This window comes from Cibotium barometz, chromosome 24 (assembly GCF_041138505.1).
Source record: "Cibotium barometz isolate CiBa-2024 chromosome 24, ASM4113850v1, whole genome shotgun sequence".
NCBI lineage: Eukaryota > Viridiplantae > Streptophyta > Polypodiopsida > Cyatheales > Cibotiaceae > Cibotium > Cibotium barometz.
The window spans coordinates 8,960,836-8,983,981 of record NC_141069.1 but is presented as its reverse complement, the minus strand read 5'-3'; the positions used below and the strand labels follow the sequence as shown (position 1 = coordinate 8,983,981).

At 45.6% G+C, this 23,146-nt stretch overlaps 1 protein-coding gene across 2 annotated transcripts in view; it reads right to left on the bottom strand.

The window, feature by feature from the left end:
• LOC147624882 (pentatricopeptide repeat-containing protein At3g09040, mitochondrial-like) overlaps window positions 1–22,851 on the bottom strand; it is a 65,544-nt gene extending 42,693 nt beyond the window's left edge. For both annotated transcript variants that reach the window (XM_086818123.1, XM_086818122.1), the window contains exons 1-2: window positions 22,670–22,851; window positions 22,464–22,589 (exon numbers count right to left, since the gene is read on the bottom strand). The gene's annotated coding sequence lies outside the window, so the exon portion shown is untranslated. The remainder of the gene's footprint in view (window positions 1–22,463; window positions 22,590–22,669) is intronic.
• Between the last annotated feature and the right edge of the window lie 295 nt (window positions 22,852–23,146).

Genomic DNA, 23,146 nt, shown 5'->3' with positions numbered 1-23,146 from the left:
GACATTGCCTCTCAAGTAAAGCTAAAGCTGCATACCCTCTGGCTACCTTGTCCTGAACTGCCGGTCTCATGGAGAACCTCCCCGCTAGGCTAGTAAAGGTGACACCCAAATATACATATGAAGTTACTACATCCACACGTTTGTCCTGGTATATGATGTGGGTGGTCTCTCGCCCCTGCTTCGTGGTATTGAAAATCATAACCAAGATTGACCGTCAGGCCCCTTTGATTACAAAACTCTCCCACGGCATCCATGTGCCGCTACAACCCTTGCTGTGTATCCGAGACAAGTACTACATCGTCTGCGTAAAGCATCAAAGCTACATATAGATCTGCCAAAGATGATCCACTGCCCCCCACCCCACCCCCACCCTCCCCCCCCCCCCTTTCTGCCCGCAAAATCTGCCAATCCAAACAGGGTGGGAGATAATGGACATCCTTGCTTAACACCAATAGTGCTAGCAATCTCCTCTGATAATCTGCCCGGGAATCGCACACGACCCACAACTCTCTCATACAAAGCAATAATCCCCCATATCATCTCTGATGGTACCCCAAGTGTTTGCAATCTCTGCATAAGTCTGTCGCGAGGCATAGTGTCAAATGCCTTGCGGAAATCCACAAAGCAGCAATATAATCTACGTCTCTGTGCCTTCGCCTCCTCTATGAGACTCCTAAGTGTGAAGATATGATCAAGAGTGGAGTGGTTTCGGCGGAAACCAGCCTGCCCAGTAGCTTTGAATCCAGAGATCTCTGCCAATTTACTGAGCTCATGCTCAATGACCGACCCATAAAGTTTGGCCAATGTGTGGCCTACCATCACAGTCCTGTAGAGAGAAGGAGCCCTCCTGCTGTTCAGCCCCTGTGTGCCGCCTTCAAAACAGTCCGCTAGCTCTTTCAAAAGCGTGAGAGAGTCCTCAGCGTGCAGCCGACCTCTCCCAACAGAAGCCCCCCTCCAAAAATAACGTGACCCCAACAGAAGCCCCCCTCCAAAAATAACGTGAGCCCTCCCAAAAGGGCCACGATCCACACACACACACACACACACACAAAAGAGGTTCTTTTTAAAGGTTTTAAACCTTTTGTTCCCTCCCCCCGCATGGGGTAATGAAAAGAAACCTTAAAAATTCCTAGAGTCACCTTTGACCCCAAAAACTGTACCAATCTGTCCATGAAGCTATTGCCCCAAACTGATGCCATTCACACTGTCCACCATGTTCCCATGCACACTTGCATAATGTCGAGGAAAAACACAAGGCCGTGACAGCGAACGAGAAGAAAAGTACTCAAAAGAGTATTAACATTAATGTGAGATAAAAGGAGATAACGAGTACAAAGGCTGGGGGCTCGACCGAGATGGGAGCATACACCCGCTTCTGTCTCTACCCCTACCATCCCACCTACCGAGGCTCCTGCGTCTCCCGGAGTTTACTTCAGTGAGGCCAGCCCTCCACCTACCCCTGCGAGACTACCGCACTGCTGTGGTCACCCACCACGACCCCTTGATGATTGTCGAGACTATGTCTGATCAGCTTCCGCTGCATAGATAGTCCGAGTATCGGTGTCGCTGTGCCTACATCTACCTACCCGTTTGGCACAGCTGAGAACCTCGCTTGAGATGACTGACCTCGATTGTCTCGCGACCTCTTCGGATTATTCCCACCTACCTTCTCACTGCCTTACTAATCTTCGTAGTGTTCCTAGCTTTGAAAGAAGCCACCACGGAGTTCAAGGTGGCAATTCTCGTAGCTACTCTCGGGTTATCGCATGACTAGAAGTTGTGGTGGATTATTCCATATGCAAGAGCATGGGAAGTCGAAGAGCCATATATAGGGTGTGGTTGCACCTTGTCATAGATATCTCCTCTGGCCGGGTTTTTGGGGGGAGCAACGGTTGGGAGATGGGAGCCGAGCTATTGATGTTGCTGAGTGCCCTAGGGTGGTGTGCGTGCTGCTGCTGCGTGACTTTGACAAGTTGAACCATAGGGGAAGCTTTCCCAAGGTTCCCTTCATCCTCTTGAAGACTTTTGTCGTGAAGGATCACGTCAAATCAAAGATTTCAATACTCCGAACGCTTCTGCCGCTGTCATCGGCTCTACTTGCAATTGGTCAGCTTTAATCGTGAAGACTTCCGCCGATGTCATCAACTCTACTTGCAATTGGTCAGCTTGGATGCAAAAATATGGAAGCAAGTGGCAGGAGGGAGGAACCAGACTCCATGATTACATACCCTGTGTAGTGCTCTCTTGTCCTACGTGCTCTCTTGGAGTTTGTTGCTACCATGTGTTGGTGGAACAATAGAGAGCATATGGTCGGGAACATGGACACTGGAGAGGGTAGTGTGAGCTACAAGTCTACACCGACAACACATTGTTTGCAATATTGTATTCATATACATTGGTATGGAAATTTGGTCAGAAATGCCCATGACACTATGCACTTAATTCTCCCAAGATCAATATACTTTATTTGAGAGAGGGGCGCCGTTCCCACTCACTGTGCGTCTCTTGTCAATTCAGCAAAATACTTCTTGTATTGAGCATGTTGTCCACTAAATCATGGTGTATGTAAGTGTATTGATTAGTTGTGTTCAAGAAAGTCACATTTCTCTGATACCAATGTGACTTGGTTGAACACAATGCTAATCAATACACTTAAATACACCAAGATTTAGTGGACAACATGCTCAATACAAGAAGTATATTGCCGAATTGACAAGAGACGCACAGTGAGCCGGAATGGCCGGCCCCTCCCTCAAATAAAGTATATTGATCTTGGGAGATGAAACCAATCCCGTCAAGTGGGAAGACTCCATTGGACACCCACACGCGTAATAGCACAACTTTAAAACCACAATTTGAAATGGACAACTTAATTACAACTTGAAATTGAAATGAAATAAAATGGAAAGATGGACACCAGCACTGGGGCCGGAACGGGCCGACCCCCCCCTCAATATATGATATATTTATTGGGAGTATTTAACATATACAATGCTCCATGGGTTCCAAGAACCAGATGATGTCCATGTACATATGAATACAGTACCAAACAAATAGGCTCGAAGTCGACGTTCGAAGTAGATGCTCGAAGCAGAACGACCACTAGCGTGGTCCAGTCTCTACGGTCCTGTGCTTTCACTGGATTCCGCGGAGAGCGCCTCACTGGTGTTCCGAGACCACGCACAAACAGGCGCTCTCGTACTAACGCCTGGCTCTCCCGATCTCAGCACCTTTGGACCGAGGTTCTCCAATAGAGCTTGAACTACCCGGCACCGAACGGGTGTTACCGTGGGGAATGAATCCCTTATCAGATTTAACACAAAGTACTTTATTTAAATCTGAAAATTCACTTACTTGTGGATGGCAGATGGAAATCCAATATCATGGTGTCAATACGCAGTTACTTGAGAAAAACACCCGTTGTAGCCACTTGAAGACAGAAGACGCCGCCTATGGAAAGGAAGTGCAACTGTGGATAGCCGCCTGCTGGAGCACAACCTGCTGGTGGTGGACAACGATCTGGATGCAAAGCATTATTTGTTGGTGATGTACACGCAACCTGCTGGTGTTGGGCACACAGCCGGCTGCTTTGGTAGGCCGTGTAGGAGGATGGAGAAGACAGTGACGCCTGCAGGAGATGGACAGCAGCGACCGCCTGGCTGCTTCAGGTGGGGGCAGCCGCCTGTATATGTACAGCCGCCTAAGTGAACATGCGCAGCCTGCAGGGGATTCACGTAGCTTGCAAAGAAACAGGTGCAGCCGCCTGCTGCAAGGTCTGTACGGAAGGTAGAGCAGCCTGTGGAGAAGCAATCGCCTGGGAGAGAGAGGTAAAACATGCGCCGTCTGTATGGGAGAGGCAGCATGCACAGTGGGAGAGGCAACATGCGCAGCCTGTAAGGAGTAGCAGCCAGTCGCCTGCAGAGGAGCACGCCTGGTTGCAGCCGGTTTTGGCCGCCTGCAGAGGATCACCTCGCCTGCTAGGAAAACGCGCCGCTTGAAGAAACGATCGCCGGTGGTTTTTTTCCTACGAAGGATGGTCGCTTTTTTTATGAATATTGAAGTGGAGTTCAACCTTAGTGTTGGCTGGCTCCCCACGTTTGCATGTGGGTGGCCAGTTCCAAGGTGGGTTGGGTAGGTGACCCACCCACACACACACACTTTAAGTGGGGCTCCCCACCTTGGCCCCTAAGTGGGTGCCCAAAGGGGGTGCCCACTTTTAAGTGTGAATATAAAACCTTATAAATCAAAAGGTTAGAGATTAAAGTATTAAACTAACATGTGCAATATACTTACCACCTGTTCACATGCACCAAAACTTATCAAAAGACAGAGCAGACTTCACGACTCACTGGAAGGCGTCCCCGCTTAGTAAGTAACACGTCAAAACACAAAAATACAAGTCATGCGAAAACAGTTTCAAACATGCAGAACATGAGTGCATGTGCAAATAGTATCATGGACATATCTCGCGTTCATGGAACAAGTACAAAATATCTGTCGGCACAAAAATGGCACGACGTAAAATATAAAACCTAGTCTTCCTATGGAGTGACAGTCCCATAGGTAAGACACAGTTCCAGGCACGAGCCTCCCTATGGAGTGACAGTCCCATAGGCAAAACACGGCACGAATACTAGCTCTTCCATGGCGTGACAATCCCATGGGTCAAACACAGTCCAGGTCATACACGGGTGGCACCAGTCTGGCTCCCGTCCATACAACACCATCCTGCTAACACACAGGTGGCACCAGTCTGGCTCCCGTCCATGTCAACAAAATACTGGCCTCTTCACATGAGACACCGGCCTGGCCTCAAGTGAACGAGACGCAAAAACTGGAGATGGACCAAATGGTCGGCCAACTGGTGACAGGAGAATTAAGTACATAGTTTCACGAGCATTTCTGATTAGATTTCCATAACAATGCATATGAATACAGTATTGCAAACAATGTGTTGTTGGTGTAGACTTGAAGCTCATACTACCCTCTCAAGTGTCCATGTACCCTTACATCTGCTCTCTATTGTTTCACCAACACATGGTAGCAACAATCCGCAAGAGAGCACGTAGGACAAGAGAACACTACACAGGGTATGTAATCATGGAGTCCGGTTCCTCCCTCCTGCTACTTGCTTCCATATTTAAGCATCAAAGCTTACCAATTGCAAGTAGAGTTGATGACGGTGTAAGTCTTTGCAATGGAAGCGTTCGGAGTATTGAAATCTTCGATTTGTCGCGATCCTTCGCAACAAAAGTCTTCAAGAGGATGAAGGGAACTCTGGGAAAGCTTCCCTATGGTTCAACTTGAGAAAGGAGGGTTGAAATTAGGGTTTTCAGCAAAAGACCAAAAATTACAGCAAAAATAAGAGCTGTTTTGTTGAATTTCAGTCATTGGGAGTGTGTGGGAGAGTGTACACCACTTGGAAACTGAAACCGGCCTCTGATAGAAACCAGAGTGCGGTAGACTAGCAGTCACCCGTCCACTTGTAGTCTAGATATGAAAACAGAAAAGATTGGGGCTAGAGTGCCCAAATCTAAAAACAAAGCGACACCTATTGGCCCGAAAGCTTGGCGCCCCTTGCGGTATTTCTTTATTCAATTCCAAAAGTATGAAAGGCTGAGTACAACAAAAATCAGCCAAGAGATTACACCTGTATGTCCAATCTGACGGCCCACAATACCTCTTAGCACAGAGGATCCACGTACACAGATCTGTGTCTCAAAACAACACACTGTGCCTCCCTCTGATCAGCCAAGACCACTAAGCAGAACAGCCATGAGCATACATCTAGCATAACTCAAGCACATGATTCAACATCTCAGCTCATACATACATGTAATGTTCAACCTCTGTCTCCACCCTTGTCAATCTGCCATACCCCTCCTCTCACAAGGGGCCAGATATCTCAAATCTGCAACAGACATAAAGCAGTAGAAAGAGAGATAGATGAACAGATGCGGAGCTTACCAAATTCAGCCCGTGTATCTGCACTGGAGAAAGTAACTGTACCAATCTCTACTTGCAGGCACTTGTTTCCACAACCCTGCTTCACACGTGTGTATGTACTTGTCTGTGCCCTCCTCCTTGCGTCCAACTCTATGCTGTACTTGACTGTACAGATCTGAAAAACAGCACTGCACCAGTCTGTACCGCCTCGGAATACATGCCAGAAGCTATCCTTGCATACGCCGCCTACAGCCAGCACCTATACACGCCTGAACCTGCGCAGCCAGATCTGTCCAGCGCCGCCTGCAGCAGTACTGTCCAGCACCTGTTTCTGTCCTGCTCGTACAGCTGTCCGTACATTCGTATCTGCAATAGAATCTGCAGAGCAGCCTGTCCAGAACCTGTGCGCAGCCTGTCCAGCAGAGACTCTCACAGCTACTCTTGTGCGCAGCCTGTACCAGGAGAGAAAACCTGCAGCTTGTCCGTACAGGGCTGTACGGCTGGTTTGCTCAGAGAACACAGCAACTAGCAATCTTGCAGCCGACTTGCTCTTCTCCTCTTGCTTTTTCCACGCTTCCCCACGAGAGCATGTATGCTCCACGATTCTTTTTCCCAAAAAGAAGAGAGAGAGAGAGGAGAGAGAAGCACACACTCCAAAAGTGGAGTGGCCCCCTCCCCATAATAATCCTAGGGCCCCCCCACTTTAAAAGTTATTAAAGTCCCTAGGGGCCACTAAGGCCTAGGGGCAACTTTAATAAAACATTAAAATACTAATGTTCTAGTTCCCCCCCTTCACACCTAGGGATGTCCACACATCTTTAACTCTATCCAGGCACCCCCCATGTGAATCATTCAATATTCTAACTCAGCAACCACCATGCCCACACTTGTGCTGTTCCATTTTCACAGGGCCATGACATACCCCCCTCTTGAAAAATGGCAAGCGTCCTCGATTGCATTCTGGTGATACAGCAAAATATCCAAAGTGAAATATACAATATGGCAAGATCAGTGTCCCAATCTCTCTAAGCCATGCTCATGTATCAACATTCACTGCAAACCAATGGCATAGTAATAGTCCAAGTTGTATACCACTGTGAACCATACATATCCACAAAATCTCATGTGACTAGTACACATATATCATAGAAGTCCCATAAACAGATGTACTGTCAGCCTCAATACCTTCGGGTGAGATAAAAACTGCACCAAGCGACCTCTAGATGTCATCTGAGCCTGTCTATATCAAGGGAGTGGAGGTGCTACCCCCCTCTTGAGCATCAGGTAATGCTCCAGACCCATGCTCTGCTGAACCTGAATGAGCCACAATAAGAGTCGGCTCTAACTCAAAGGCATCGAGATAAAGCTGCAAAACCTGAGGTGAATCTGTTAAGTCACCTTCCTCCATCCACTTCGCATCCATCGGTGAATAGTTCTTGAACTTCACAAGATAGCGACGGGAAACTTTACCTCGTACCTTCCTTTCTTTATGTGCCAGTATCTGCTCTCGAATCAGAACCTCATCAAGTTCCTCAACTTCCGACTGAGCCTCATCCGATACATCCTCAGGCACATCCCCACGGAAAGGTCTAAGAAGACTCACGTGAAAAGCATTGTGAATCCTCCAGTGATCTGGTAACTTCAAACGATAGGTTACCTCACCAATCTTTTCCAAAACCTGAAAAGGCCCATAATAACGCATGCTCAATTTAGGGAATAAGCGCTCTTTACCCTTCATCTTCTTGAGTCTAGCCTTTTCAAAGCGCAAAAGAACCCAATCACCCAATGCAAACTCTAAAGCACATCTATGACGGTCTGCGGCTTTCTTTTGCTTCTGCCGAGTTTTCTGGAGGGCCAACTTAACTCTCCGATAAGCTTCATCCAGACTCTCCACATTCTGATCAACCTCAAAGATCTTATCCTTTGTATGCAAAATGGGTGGTACCTTCTTCCCTCCTTCCACAATCTCAAAAGGCGCCTTGCCTATCGAGGTATGCACAGTGTTGTTATATGCAAACTCCACCAAAGGAAGATACTTTTCCCATTGTTGCTTGTGCTCTGACACATAACACTTGAGAAGATCCAATACTGTAGAGTTAGCCTCTTCTTACTGACCATCTGTCTGTGGATGAAATGACGATGAAAACTTGAGAGTTGTACCCATGTTGTCAAACAACCCTCTCCAGAACAAACTCGTCATCCGTGGATCACGGTCACTAATGATAGACGTAGGCAAGCCATGATACTTGAAGATGTTCGCCATGAACAACTTCACCATATGATCCACTTTGATCGTCTTACGCACGGGAATGAAATGAGCCTGCTTACTGAACCTGCATATGATAGTCCAAATGCCATCATTTCCCGTTTGTGTCCGTGGAAGATCAAATATAAAATCCATGGCAATGCTCTCCCAAGGTCTATCTGGAATAGGTAAAGGCTGTAATAACCCTGGTGTCTTCTGACGGTCAAACTTTACCTTCTGACATACGATGCATTGCCTCACAAAGGCATCAACATCTCTTCTCAAGGTTGGCCAATAAAAGAAAGTCTCCACTGCTTTTACCATTGCGTCAATACCTCTATGACCTGCATACGGTGGAGCATAACTTTCAATCATAACCTTGAGTCGCAATGGCCTGGTAACACACAGTCTGCCATGCATCAATAAGAACCCATCTCTGAGAGTATAGTGCTCATGCCGCTGACCCTCAGACATCTGATCATACAACCTTTCAAAGTCCTCATCATGGGCATACTGCTCTTTCATTTCATCAAGCTCATGATGATAAGCAAGTGAAACTGCAGAGACCTATGGCTTGCGTGACAAAGCATCTGCCACTACATTCTTTTTGCCTTCCACATGCACAATCTGGAAGTGAAACATTGACAAAAAGTTTGCCCAACGCATATGGTTCTCTGAAAGCTTAGTTTGCGTGAGGAAATAACGCAAGGTTTGATGATCTGTCTGTACAGTAAAATCAGCCCCAAGCAAGTAGTGTTTCCATGTAGAAAGAGCGTGAATGACAGCCAACATCTCTTTCTCATAAACCTGTAAATGCTTCTCAGCATCTTGCAATACTCTACTCTCATAGGCTCTCACATGTCCCTCTTGCATGAGAACTGCACCAATGCTACTTCCACATGCATCACACTGGACAACAAAAGCCTTTCGGAGGTCCGGTAACACCAATATTGGGTCCGAAGTAAGCTTTTCTTTGAGCTTTTTGAATGCTATGATTTCCCGATCAGCCCATCTAAATGGAGTTGCCTTCTTCGTCAAAGCATGAAGAGGCGAAGCAATTTCAGCAAAGTGTTGTATGTACCGCCTGTAATAGGAATACAATCCTAGAAAACTGCGTACATCATGCACGGTCCTCAAAGTTGGCCAATTAAGTATTGCTTCCACCTTTGCTGGATCCATACGGACTCCATGCGCAGACACAATATGCCCCAAGAAATGTATCTCCTGCAAGAAAAACTCACGCTTCTTGCCATTAACAACCAGCCTATGGTTTCTAAGTTCTGCAAAGACAATGGCCAAATGCCTTCTATGCTCTTCCTCAGTTCGTGAATGCATAATCATATCATCAAAGAATGTGCCCACAAACTCTCTATGAGGCCTGAAAATCCTGTCCATCATTTTGTTAAATAAGACAGGCGCATTTTTTAAACCAAAGGACATAACCAAGAACTCATACAATCCAAACGTGGTTCGGAATGCTGTCTTATACACATCCTCGGGTCTAATGCGTATCTGATGATACCCGCTTTTCAAGTCAATACGACTAAAAACTGTGGAGCGCTGTAAGCGGTCCAAAATGTCATCGATCCTCGGTATGGGGAATCGATTCTTGATGGTGTTCTTGTTCAGCGCCCTGTAATCAACACATGCGCCAAGAACCATCCTTCTTCTGCACTAAGAGCACAGGTGAGCAAAAGGGTGATGAGCTAGGCTGTATCAACCCCTTATTCAAAAGCTCCTGCACTTGATTCATAATCTCTTCCTGTTGGGCTGCACTAACACGGTACGGCGGTCTATTCGGTGGAGTACTACCAGGAATTAGATCAATGGCATGATCTTCTGCCCTCTCAGGAGGAAGTTCTCCTGGCAATGACTCGGAAAAACAGTCTTGAAACCCACATAAGAAATCAGTCCTGTCCTTATCTAACATAGACAAATTAGACTTAGACTCATCATCCTGTGCATCCTTTACATAAATCAAGTACGCGGAAAGATGCTTTTTCAATACTGATGAAATCGCCGAAGCGGATACAATAGGAACAGATTTCCCTTTGAGTTTTACATCCAATACATGTTCTTTCCCTCTATGAGTCAGAGTGATTTTCCTATTGTAAGTATCCACCACCACATGTACCCTGTGGCACCATGGCATCCCCAACAAAACATCACAGTCATCCAAAGGCATGATGAAGAACTCTTCGCTGTCCACATAACCCTGCAAATGAAGCCGAAGCTTCCCAATGATAGGAGTAACGGGTTCTGCATACCCTGGACAAGCTATATTAGCCTCATGTAACGGCCCCATCTCCTCTACGCGAATCCCCAATCGGCCAGCCAAATCTGGTGAAATGAAGTTGGCTCTAGCACCTGTGTCAAAGAAGATCAAAGCATTCTGATCTCTCACTTTGCCTCCATGCTCTGCACAACTCTGTAGCTTCACCACCTGGCTGTTCCCCCACAAGATCAGGAACTAAGCCTGCAGAAGGTTTTGGTTTCTTTGACTTGGGCTCTCCTTTATTGTCAGAGTCCTTTTGGGACTTTCTTTTGGGACAATTGAATGACATATGCCCCCCTTCAGTACAGTAAAAACACTTATGAGCATCTCTCAAAGCCTGTCTTTCCTCAGAAGTCCTCTTGGGCATTGGCAACTTCTTATTCTTCGTCTCTAAAGACCCTTTAGCATCACGAGAAGCATGCCCAGATTTTTCAGCTTTCTTGCTCAAGTTCTTACTGCCTTTAAACCCAGATGATCCACCAGTGAGTAACGCATTAGCTGTCATAGCATTTTCAATCATCTGTGACATGTTCGTTACTCTTGTCTTGATACAATAATCTCGTATCTCTTTGGGCAGCCCACAACAATACTTCTCTACCTGCTCAGATAATGGTACCGCACGATAAGAAGTCACTAGGAGTAAAGCTTCCCAAAACTTCTTGTTATAATCCTCCAAATTCTCACACTTTGAAGCATCCAATTTGTGCCAAGCGGTCATAACATCCACCTCAAATGTAGATGTGAGCCATACGGAAGAGAAAACCTGTTTAAATTGGACCCATGTAGTGGGTGCTATGCCCTGCAAAAGAAGAGTAGACCACCACTGCAAAGCATTGCCCTTGAGAAAAGTGGCAACTTTCCTCACCTTAGAGGACTCTGTGTAATTCCCACCAGAAAAAGCAGCATCAAACTACTGTAAAAAGGTAAGTGCTTTCAATTTATCTTTGGCCCCACTGAATGTATCAAACTTCACTGCAGCTCCCCCTTCCTTGTAATCCTTCGTCTTTCCCATAGGCGTTAGATTATCATATGGAAGTGGTTTCGCTTCGCAAGATTGCTGCCCCCAACATTCATACCCATCATTGGGTCAACATTTCCCATTCCCACACCAGGCATACCATACATCCCAGCCATGTTTCCAAACATTCCATTATGCATACCTGGCTGCATGCCACCAAACATATTGCCTTGCATTCCAGGTTGCATGCCTCCAAACATGTTTCCTTGCATACCGGGCTGCATACCACCATACATATTCCCATGCATACCAGGCTGAAAATTAGCTCCAAAAGGCCCGTGCATACCCATGCCTCCCTGAGGGTAACCCCCAGTCATAGATTGGAACATCGAGCCACCACCAAAATAACCTGGATGCATATTCTGCTGAGGAATAGGTGGCTGTCCATAGAAGGAACTCTGAGAGTTTGCACCATAAGCATGCTGCATGTTCGGAAACTGGCCAAAAGATGGATCCTGTGGGATGGCACCACTATGACCCTGTGGAAGATTCTTAGAACGAACCTTCTTCTTTTTCTCGGGCTCTGTGCGAGATCTCATAAATTCAGCAAATCTCTCACTCTGTGTGAGCTGCATAAATACATCCATAACACCAGCCAAACAATCTTTGAACCGAGCATCATCATCCTCTTTACCATGTACATCCTCTGGCTATGTTACATCCTCATAAGGCTCAACATCTGCAACCTGTTCTCCTGCAAGATTATCCTCAGATACATCTCTCTCAAGAGAAGTCTCTTGCTCTTCCTCTTCATGATAGAAGTACTCATCCTCTGTATCAGACATGTTTGCTGAATTTTTCAGCGATGGCTTTCTTCGAGGCAACCACGAGCTCACCCCCTTCAGAAAGTTGATGATTGGTCCAATCTGCAAAACAGACATAAAGCAGTAGAAAGAGAGATAGATGAACAGATGCGGAGCTTACCGAATTCAGCCCGTGTATCTGCACTGGAGAAAGTAACGGTACCAATCTCTACTTGCAGGCACTTGTTTCCACAACCCTGCTTCACACGTGTGTATGTACTTGTCTGTACCCTCCTCCTTGCGTCCAACTCTATGTTGTACTTGACTGTACAGATCTGAAAAACAGCACTGTACCAGTCTGTACCGCCTCGGAATACGTGCCAGAAGCTATCCTTGCATACGCCGCCTACAGCCAGCACCTATCCACGCTGAACCTGCGCAGCCAGATCTGTCTAGCGCCGCCTGCAGCAGTACTGTCCAGCGCCTGTTTCTGTCCTGCCCGTACAGCTGTCCGTACAGTCGTATCTGCAACAGAATCTGCAGCAGCCTGTCCAGAACCTGTGCGCAGCCTGTCCAGCAGAGACTCTCACAGCTACTCTTGTGCGCAGCCTGTACCAGGAGAGAAACCTGCAGCCTGTCCGTACAGGGCTGTACGGCTGGTTTGCTCAGAGAACACAGCAACCAGCAATCCTGCAGCCGACTTGCTCTTCTCCTCTTGCTTTTTCCACGCTTCCCCCCGAGGGCATGTATGCTCCACGATTCTTTTTCCCAAAAAGAAGAGAGAGAGAGAGGAGAGAGAAGCACACACTCCAAAAGTGGAGTGGCCCCCTCCCCATAATAATCCTAGGGCCCCCCCACTTTAAAAGTTATTAAAGTCCCTAGGGGCCACTAAGGCCTAGGGGCAACTTTAATAAAACATTAAAATACTAATGTTCTAGTTCCCCCCCTTCACACCTAGGGATGTCCACACATCTTTAACTCTGTCCGGGCACCCCCCATGTGAATCATTCAATATTCTGACTCAGCAACCACCATGCCCACACTTGTGCTGTTCCATTTTCACAGGGCCATGACAGAAACACTCTTGGAAGCTTGGAAAACACACCATCAAGCTTGGATATGGAGTTGGGAAGGAGAAAGTGCAGAAAATACAGCCAAAGAGGCCTCATGAAGAGGGCGCCTACTTTTAGAGAGAGAGGGAAGAGAGATGGTGAGTTGTCCACTCTATGTGTCAGGTAGAGAGGACAAGTTGTGAGGGAAAAAAGACGAAAATACCGAATGTATGAGAGATCAAAGCAAATCAATACAGCATGGAGTAGATAAGTCAGTATATGTATACTAATAAATTTAAATCCAGTACAAAGACCCTCTGATGGAGAGAGGTGAAGCACATCCGGTGTCGAATGAGCAAAGAGGGCTGCTGTCCCAAATCAGAGATGTAAAACGATGAGGTACTGTAGACGTATGCTGTTGCAGATGTGAGGTACTGCTGCAAAGAATGAGAAGCACACGTGCTGCAAATCCAGAGGAGAAGGCCGACGATAGCTGTAGGTAGAGAGTACTGCGTTTGCAGACACCAACAGCAGCAGCAGAGTAAAGACGATGATCAATATGTTGGTTGATACAGTCAGGTAGCTGCTGTCATATGATGCCCAGGTAGTGGAGCCATGCACCAGCAAGATGACGATGATCAACGATGCGGTGATGAAGGTTCAGCTGATTGCTGCAGTATTGATTAGCGGCTGCTGCAATGCTTGAGCCAATGACTTCTAGTTGCGTTAGTTGACATATTCATTGATGTGATATTGGTTAGAGCAGAGCGCTGGCTGTTGAAGCGTTGGACGCACTGAGCTGATCATGTGCGATGATCTTCAGATGTTATTCTAAATGATGAGGCTTTTAATATATATATGTTGAAGGAGCGCTGGTCGGCCAGGGATGGCTGTCGGCCAGAAGAACAAGACAAAAATATGCCAAAAATTACACCCTTTTGGGCTGGATAAAATATCACTTTGGGTATATTCTTACACAGCCCTTCTCAGGCCAAAAGGGGACCAGGAGAGAAGATGAGGGGAAAAAGCTTTGGGTAAGGTGGATTGTCAACGAAGTAGAACATGTGCTCATCGACTTGTGTAGAGGTTTTTGAGTTTGGGCGGTACTGGATCAATGCCACAATGCAAGAGGTTTTCACATGCATGAATGTCCATTTTTAGTGTTTTCATTCACACATGCACCCCAAACACAAAAAACATAATGCTATGCAAACGGTATGCAAGATGGAAAATGTAAGCCCAGCGGGGCGTGCAGTGACAGACTCAACCACGTGTCCAAGAGATAAAAATATAAAGAGAGAGAGGGGAGAGAGAAAAGGGAATGGGGATCTTGCACAGTACACCACATTGAGCGGAGAACAGGTCCCGCCCCCTTTCAGGAATTTATTCAGGAACAATCCATGGGCACGCTAGCCAGGATCAATACAATCAATGAATACAAAACAAACAAATATGCCGATGTAGGATATCCAAGTCGATGTTGATGTCAACGTACAAGATCTTTGATGTCAAGCACACCACGGGGATGACCCACAAGTATCTCTCACCGGGCTAGTACCAAATCCAAATATCCAAATCTAAATCCAATGAATCCAAATCCAAATCCAAGTCAAAGTCCAAGTCCAACCAAGTCCAAGTTCCATAACCAAGTTCCATGTTCATGTCCAAGCTTCATGCCCAACCTATATGTCCAAGTTCCATGTCCAAGCTCTATACGCAAGTTCTCCATGTCCAAGCTATATGTCCAAGTCCAAGAAACACTCGCTCATCCCATGAGTAATATCCACAACTCTTATAGCCTTGTCCATGAAGAAAACCATGAAAAATCTCTTTCTCGCAAGAAAACTAATATAAAACCTGTTTTAATGGTTTCTGGGCGATAAAAACATCCAAAAAGCAGTTTTTAGGGTTTTTGGAGCAGTTTTAGGGTTTTTGAAATTTCTATCTGTACAGCTCCGTACATATGTCTGTATTACCCATGCATATGCCCATACAAGTCTAGGGCTGACCGTACATCTGAAAAGCATGTTGGAGAAGATGTTGATGGCGAAGAAGAAGCTCTTCATGATCATAATGATGTCCCCACATACTCCACGATCTCCTTCAATCTTCAATGATCTTGTTCATGGTACTACAAGAGAAGTCCAATCCTTTTATACTTGTAAGAGACCCTGCTTTTTGCCCAAAAGCCTTCATGCTTTTGCTTTGCCTTTTTAAGCTTTGCTTTTCTCTTTTTACTTTTATTGATAAAATATTACTCAACTTTTGGTGCTTTGCTTTTCTGGCTTTAAGGCGTTGCTTTTTGGCCTTAAAGCTACTTTTTGAGAAAGCGCCTTTCAGCTTTTTGGTCCGGCTTAGTCTCCCCTTTCCAATGGTGCCCTTGGCTCGCAGTCAACCCTGTTTGACTTTTTGCTTTTTCCCTGCTTTTTGACCAAGAATGGTGCTTTTTCTTAATCAATCCTTATGGACCTTGTCCCCATGTCTTCTTCCACCTGTCTGGTGTCCGAGCATGGATTTCATCATGTGAAATAGAGCTAGGAGGGTCAAATAGTTACATTCCCTCCCTCTTACATCGCAGTTGTCCTCAACTGCGGACCGCGTGTTCCAAGCATGTCCATATCTTCCAAGTATATCGTGTGTTCCAAGTACATGAAGTACTTCCATATGTTTGAAAGTACATCATGCACATCCATCAAGTACATCCATATGTTGCAAGATACTAGCCTCATCTGGTGAGCTTGTGCATCTTGTCTTTTCGCATATCTGTGGTGTCATCTGCTCATCTGGCAACATCTCAATGCCTTTTCTTTGACCGATGTCCTTGTTCTTGATGGTACATCTTCATGCCCTGTCACATGTGTTAGATAAAATAAATGCATACTTACCTCCTTCAAAAACTAGACCCAAGCTAGTCAACAAACAAGTATGCATCATTCGCGTCTACTGGGTATTCCAGGTACTGGCCAGGTAGTCTGGAGCCCAATGGACTATCACATGCCATAAATCCAAGGATTGTCCACACATCAAAAACAGCACACAAAATCAAAGAAATTCAAACATACATCAGTATGTAATGCACAAGTAATGATCCTCTTGTTCATAGATTGTCTTGTCTGGTTTCATCGAAACCGTGCTGAGCTATCTGGTCACTAGGACCGCTCAGACTTTTCCTCAAGGCCATCTGGTCACTCGGACTGCCCGCCGAGAGTTCATCAATAGCCATCAGGGCATCTGGTCACATTGACCGCCCAACTATGAAATCCAATACAGTCATCTAGGCCATCTGGTTGCAATGATTGCCTGGCTACGAAATCCAATACAATCATCTGGGCCATCTGGTCGCAATGACCGCCCGACTGCGAAATCCAATACAATCATCTGGGCCATCTGGTCGCAATGACCGCCTGATTGCGAAATCCAATACAGTCACCTGGGCCATCTGGTCACAATGACCGTCCGACTGCGAAGTCCAATATATCTAGCATCATTGCCGTCCAATGGGTCATCTGGCATCGTTGCCTCCCATATACAAATCTCGTTCTGGCATCATTACCGTCCATATACAAATCTTGCTCCTTGGGCTTTCTGGCATCGTTGCCACCCAAACTAGAGCATGTCCAAATAACCATTATAAGCAGTATAAGGATCAATTCCAGTCCAATATATATACAGTGAAGAGGGCTAGAGGTACGATCTCTCCCTCTTGAATCAGTGAAGAGGGCTAGAGGTACGATCTCTAGTGAAGAGGGCTAGAGGTACGATCTCTCCCTCTTGAATCTGTCTTGATCGCAAGACGTCCATATCTGTACAGTGAAGAGGGCTAGAGGTACGATCTCTCCCTCTTGAATCTGTCTTGATCGCAAGACGTCCATATCTGTACTTCAAATACATCTCGACCATATATATACAGTGAAGAGGGCTAGAGGTACGATCTCTCCCTCTTGAATCTGTCTTGATCGCAAGACGTCCATATCTGTACTTCAAATACATCTCGACCAACCACTTCCTCAATGCTCATAAGCTCGAAGTATCTCTGGATAGTCCTAGAAGTACTCCTTTGGCATCCATTTCACGTCCAATAGCGAATAACTCTTGAATTCGAAAAGGAGCTTTCTGACCACTGTCTTTCCTCCTTTTCTCACAAAAGGAAACACAATTTGTTCTGGTTCTTCCACCCCTTGTGGATTCTTCAAAACATGTTTCTCTAGGATAACCTGTACATGGTTTCAATAAACTCTCATGGAAAACATTATATATCTTCCAATGATGTGAAAGGTCCAACTGATGACATACATGGTTGATCTTCTTGGTATCCTGAAAAGGGCCATATACCATCATTCCCTAACTTTGGCAATCCAAAGATAAAATCCATAGCAATATTCTCCCATAGATCATTCAATGGGTGCAATAATCCTGCTAGTGTTTGTCGATCAAACTTGACCTTCTGACAAAACAAGCATTCTCGAATCATAAAGCTCAATGTCTTTCTCATACTAGGCCAATAAAAATAGCTCTCCAAAGCTTGAAGTGTAGTCAAGGTGGTCTCTATGTCCCATGTATGGAGAAGCATGGCACTCTTCCATTACTTTGGCATCAATTCCTTGTGTTACACATGACCTGGGTTTGTATCATAAGAAAACCCTTCTTGATGACATAAAAAATCACCAAATTTCTATTCTGCAATCTGTTCCAAAACATCTTTGAAATCCTCTTTGGTAGCATAAGGATCCTTCATCAAAGTGATATCCATATGGTAACCCATAGAAACCGCATGGCTCAAGGGTCTCCGAGATAATGCATTTGCTTCCTTGTTGGCTTTGACATTCATCGACCACAACATGGCCTGCTGGGTTCAAGACTGCTCCAATGCAATCTCGTCATGTTCAACCACAAAAAAAGGTCTAGAACATCCAACACTGGTCCTTTGCTAGCATAAAGTCTCAATGCTTCAAAAGGATTCTGTTTCTCCAGGAACACTTCGAGGTAAACACCCATCCGAATGGGCGTTTTCTTGTATTGTTCCATTGCCAATTCGTTATAAATAAGAGTCCCAAAGCAATTAATCACAAAGATCCCATGGCTTTATTTGTCGAAACATACAATGGGCTAAGCACCACTGCAAACCATTTGTCGAACTTCTTGGCATGATGTCAATCTGATGATCTTCCGATCTCTCTCGCTTCTTTGCCTTCCTTTCCCTTACCTGTCCTGAGGAAACTGCATTTGAAAGAGTAGGCCTAGGAGTAGCTTCCTTGTCTCCTCCATGATAAATAGAGCGGGTAGCTCTAGATCCTTCTGCAATGGTGACTCGAAAATAGGCTTTAGAAGCTTCAACTCCTTTGGCTTCAGTGGCTCAATCCTTGATGAAATCTGTAAACATTTGAGCCCTTCTTTGCTCGTGTTCTCTTTTGGTTCTCCAAGAAATAAATTCTTCGTCTCTGAGAGGTCGTCTGAACTACTAAAAGTCATGGTACTCTTGTGATGCTGGCCACGGTTCCCATCAAGAATTTCTCTAACAACCTCATGGTTGTTCCCTTCATGAGGCCCATGGTCTCCCTCTGCTCTGTCTCGACATGGCTCTGTCACCCCAAGAAAGTTTCTTCAAGAGAATCCTGCTCTGATACCACTGTAAGCCCAGTGGGGCGTGTAGTGACCAAGAGATAAAAATATAAAGAGAGAGAGAGGAGAGAGAAAAGGGAATGGAGATCTTGCACAGTACACCACATTGAGTGGGGAACAGGCCCCACCCTCTTTCATGAATTTATTCAAGAACAATCCACGGGCACGCTGGCCATGATCAATACAATCAATGAATACAAAACAAACAAATATGCCGATGTAGGATATCCAAGTCGATGTCGATGTCGACGTACAAGATCTCTGATGTCGAGCACACCACGGGGATGACCCACAAGTATCTCTCACCGGGCTAGTACCAAATCTAAATCCAATGAATCCAAATCCAAATCCAAGTCGAAGTCCAAGTCCAAGTCCAAGTCTAAGTCTAAGTCTAAGTCTAAGTCAAGATCCAAGTCAGTCCAAATCCAAGTCCAAGTCCAAGTTCCATAACCAAGTTCCATGTTCATTGTCATGTACACAGTGTGTATCTACCGTGTGCTACACGCACAAGACTAGCTTCGAGGCTTGGGGAAGCTTGGAGTTAGGCAGGCTGATTGGCGCGCTAGCCACGAGCTGAGCTAACTAGTTGGACGTGCCGACCAATCTCTACCTCGTGACGTCCCATACCGCCACGAAGCTACCCTCGCGGGCCTCGAGACTGCTGCCGACCTTTGCTGCATAAAGCAGGTGCATGTCTGCACTAGATCGAGGCTCCTGACCATAAAGCTCTCACAAAGACACGCGAGAATATTGACTAACCTTGGCCACCCTTTTATAGGCTCTTGGCCGATCATCGGGCGTCCACACTTGGACGCCCGTCCGTCCATACTTGGGTGTCCGTCCATTAGTCTATTCCTAGCCCGTGACCGAGCAGGGGAACAAGCACAAAGGGAAAGTTCTCCGCACCAATGGCTAGCACGACAGAAGGAAAGTCTTCGGATCAACCTTCGAAGAATTCTATTTCGACCCCAGCAAAGAAAAAACGTCTCCTCAAGGCTTTGAAGCTCAAGAAGGAGGAACGTTGCTTCATCTGCGAAGAAAAAGGACATATACATAACGAGTGCCCGAAGCAGAAGGCTGCAAAGACCAATAAAGGACCCAAGCTGAAGGTAGCTAACGAGTTGACTTTAACAGGTACATCAGTTACTCTACTTTCTCGGCCTAGTTCATGTTCTGATTGTCTATTCAACTCTAAATTTTTTGGCTTGCATGATCTTCTCCGAGTTTATGGAGAAGTGAATGGCCATAGAATCCACATTCTTCTAGACCCTGGCAGCTCACACAACTTTGTTAATTACAAACTTATGCAAAAATTGGGTCTTGATACAACACCTAGCGATCATATCTATGAGGTATGCCTACCTACGGGTCGGCAAGTATGGGATCGAAAGATGGAGACGCTACCGATCCGGATTTAGGACTACGAAGATACTCTGGAGTGCTATATTATGCATCTAGAGCATGTAGACTTGTTATTAGGGATTGAGTGGTTTAAGACTCTTCAAGTCCAGATAGAGTGGTCTAGTCATACTTTTTCTTTTGAACATAGGAACACCCAGTATTGTATCTTAGGTAATTGTTTACATCCCTCTCAGGGACCTCTTGTAAATACAGTTTATTTTGGAAATATAATGGATTCGTCTTCGTATAATGCTTTCCATTGTGTCTTGATTCCACTTTCTTCATTTCTCATACCTACTATGGATGTTAATGAATTAAGTGTGTTTGAAAGCAATAAATTAAAGAAGATACTTGATTTGTTTCAAGATGTATTTTCTAAGGAATTGCCATCAGGCTTACCACCTGAAAGGGCAGTAGATCATCGTATTGATCTGGTCCCTGGTGCTCAACCTGTTAGTATTCCACCTTACAGGATGAACCAAGCTGAGGAAGATGAGTTGCCAAACAACTCGAAGATTATTTGAGGATAGGCCAGATCCGTCCAAGTAAATCACCTTGGAGTGCACCTGTGTTACTTAGGAGAAAGAAGGACAACACCTGGAGAATGTGTATAGATTACAAGAGATTGAACAAGTTGACAATTAAGAACCGTTATCCTCTCCCTAGATCAGATGACCTGATTGATCGGTTAGCCGGAGCGAAGTATTTCACAAAGATAAATATACGTACTGGCTATCACCAGATACGTATTCATGAAAGGCATGTCGAAAGAACCGCTTTTCGGACTAGGTATTGCCATTACGAGTTTCTCGTATTACCTTTTGGGTTAACCAATGCTCCAGCCACTTTCCAGCAAATGATGAACGATCTTTTTCGTGAACATTTGGAAAAATTTGTGGTTGTGTTCCTGGATGATATTTTAATATATAGTCGTACTCTTGAGGATCACGTTAGACACCTCACGATTGTCTTAACTATTTTAAGACAAAATCAACTATATGCTAAATTAAGTAAATGTAAGTTTTTTATGAAAGAAATCATTTACTTGGGACACAAGATCACTAGAGACGGGTTGAGCATTGACTATGACCAAGTTCAGAAGGTTCTGGCCTGGCCTATACCGCAGACTGTGAAATAACTTCGTTCTTTTCTCGGTTTTGTTGTTTTTCTTCGAAAATCTGTGCAAAAGTAGGTACAGATTTGCAGATGTTAGGTACAGGTCTGCAGCAGGTACAGGTGTCGGGTTGGTACAGGTGCTGTGGAGGTCTGAATAGGTCTGCAAGGGCAGAGAACAGAGGACGTTGGACCTGTACTGCTGTGGGCGCTGGCTGGATTGGGAAGTAGGCTGCGTGGGGGTGGCTATATGTATCCCCCCAACCAGCCCCCATAATGATCAACTAGTCGGCTGCATAAATGGTCCTAGCCCCAGTCGGCCAGGCTGGCCGACCTGGGGCAGGGCCTAAACATAGGGCACTTGAGGCGCAATAATAGAGCCTCTTGAGGCCCAATAATGGAGCCTCTTGGGGGCCCGTTTTGGGCTAGGGTCACTTGGATGTGTTTCTTGGCATGGAAGTGATGCAAGCTTGCATGGGTGCATGTTCATGGAGCAGATTGTTTTCTTCTTGCTTGAAAGGAACAGAGGGACCTATAGTGACGTGCTCTATCTTCCAAGACTCCGCATACCTAGACTTCAACTAATTAGCAGCATTGACAGTATTTGTGGTTTACAATTAGCATTACACCTTCTCCTCTTCTTGCTATGTTTGAGGTCCAGCTTGTCACCTGGGAGCACCCCCCATTCGCTGTCTAGTTACCACAATGTCTATTTGCACTCCCCCAAGTCTGTAGTGTTCTTGTTAAGATCTTATGTTGCACTTGCAACGGGAAATAGCTCTGTCTTGAGTGATCTAAACCCTATCCAAGACTGTTCTATACCTAAATACCTGAATGGTATTAGGTTAGATTAGAGATGGTGTTGTCTTCTGATGGGTTCTTCAGCATTCAGACTATTCAGCAAAAAGTGGATCTAGGTTGGATTGCCACACATAAGTCTCCTGGGATCTGGATGAGAGCAGATAGCTAAGTGAATTGGACGTGCGCAATGTAAGCTCTAAGAAGCGTGGCCGATCAAGAAGCAAGGGGTGCAAGAAGTCGTCTCTCTCACCTCGTCGAGAAGGGCAGCCTTGGCGTCCTGCTGCCTGTGGTCGTACCGCCGCAAGAGCTGCAGACCGGTCCCGCTGATCAGCTTGGTCGCTGTGTACGTCTCCCACGGTATCACGCGCTCCAGCACCTGTTCCGAGAAGGAAGAATGTCACAACCACCATCACACCAGTAAAGATTTGAGAGAACGACAGGCAGACACAGAGTCACCTCTCCTCTCGTGAGCTCCATCGAAGATTCGCGAAAGACCCTCCTCTCTCGCACGATGATAATAGATATATATTGATCCTACTAGTATTGCACCTGCGCATTGCTGCGCCCGACCAAGGTTCCAGAAAAGAACTACCATCTCTCTCTTTCACACACACATGTCCTCTCTGTGTCACGTACACATTCTGAAAGGTTGAAACTCGCTCTCTCTCACATGCACACATATACACACCCGCTCTCTCTCTCTCTCACACACACATACACATGCTCTCTCTTCTTACACTCCCACACATAGAAGCACTCTCTCTCTCTCTCTCTCTCACACACAAGTGCATGCACACATACACACACACTCTCTCTCTCTCTCTCATGCACATACATATATGTAAATACATAGTATATACAATATTATGTTTTAGATACATATACCTATACATAGACACATATACTTATACATTAAAACATGTATTTAAAAAT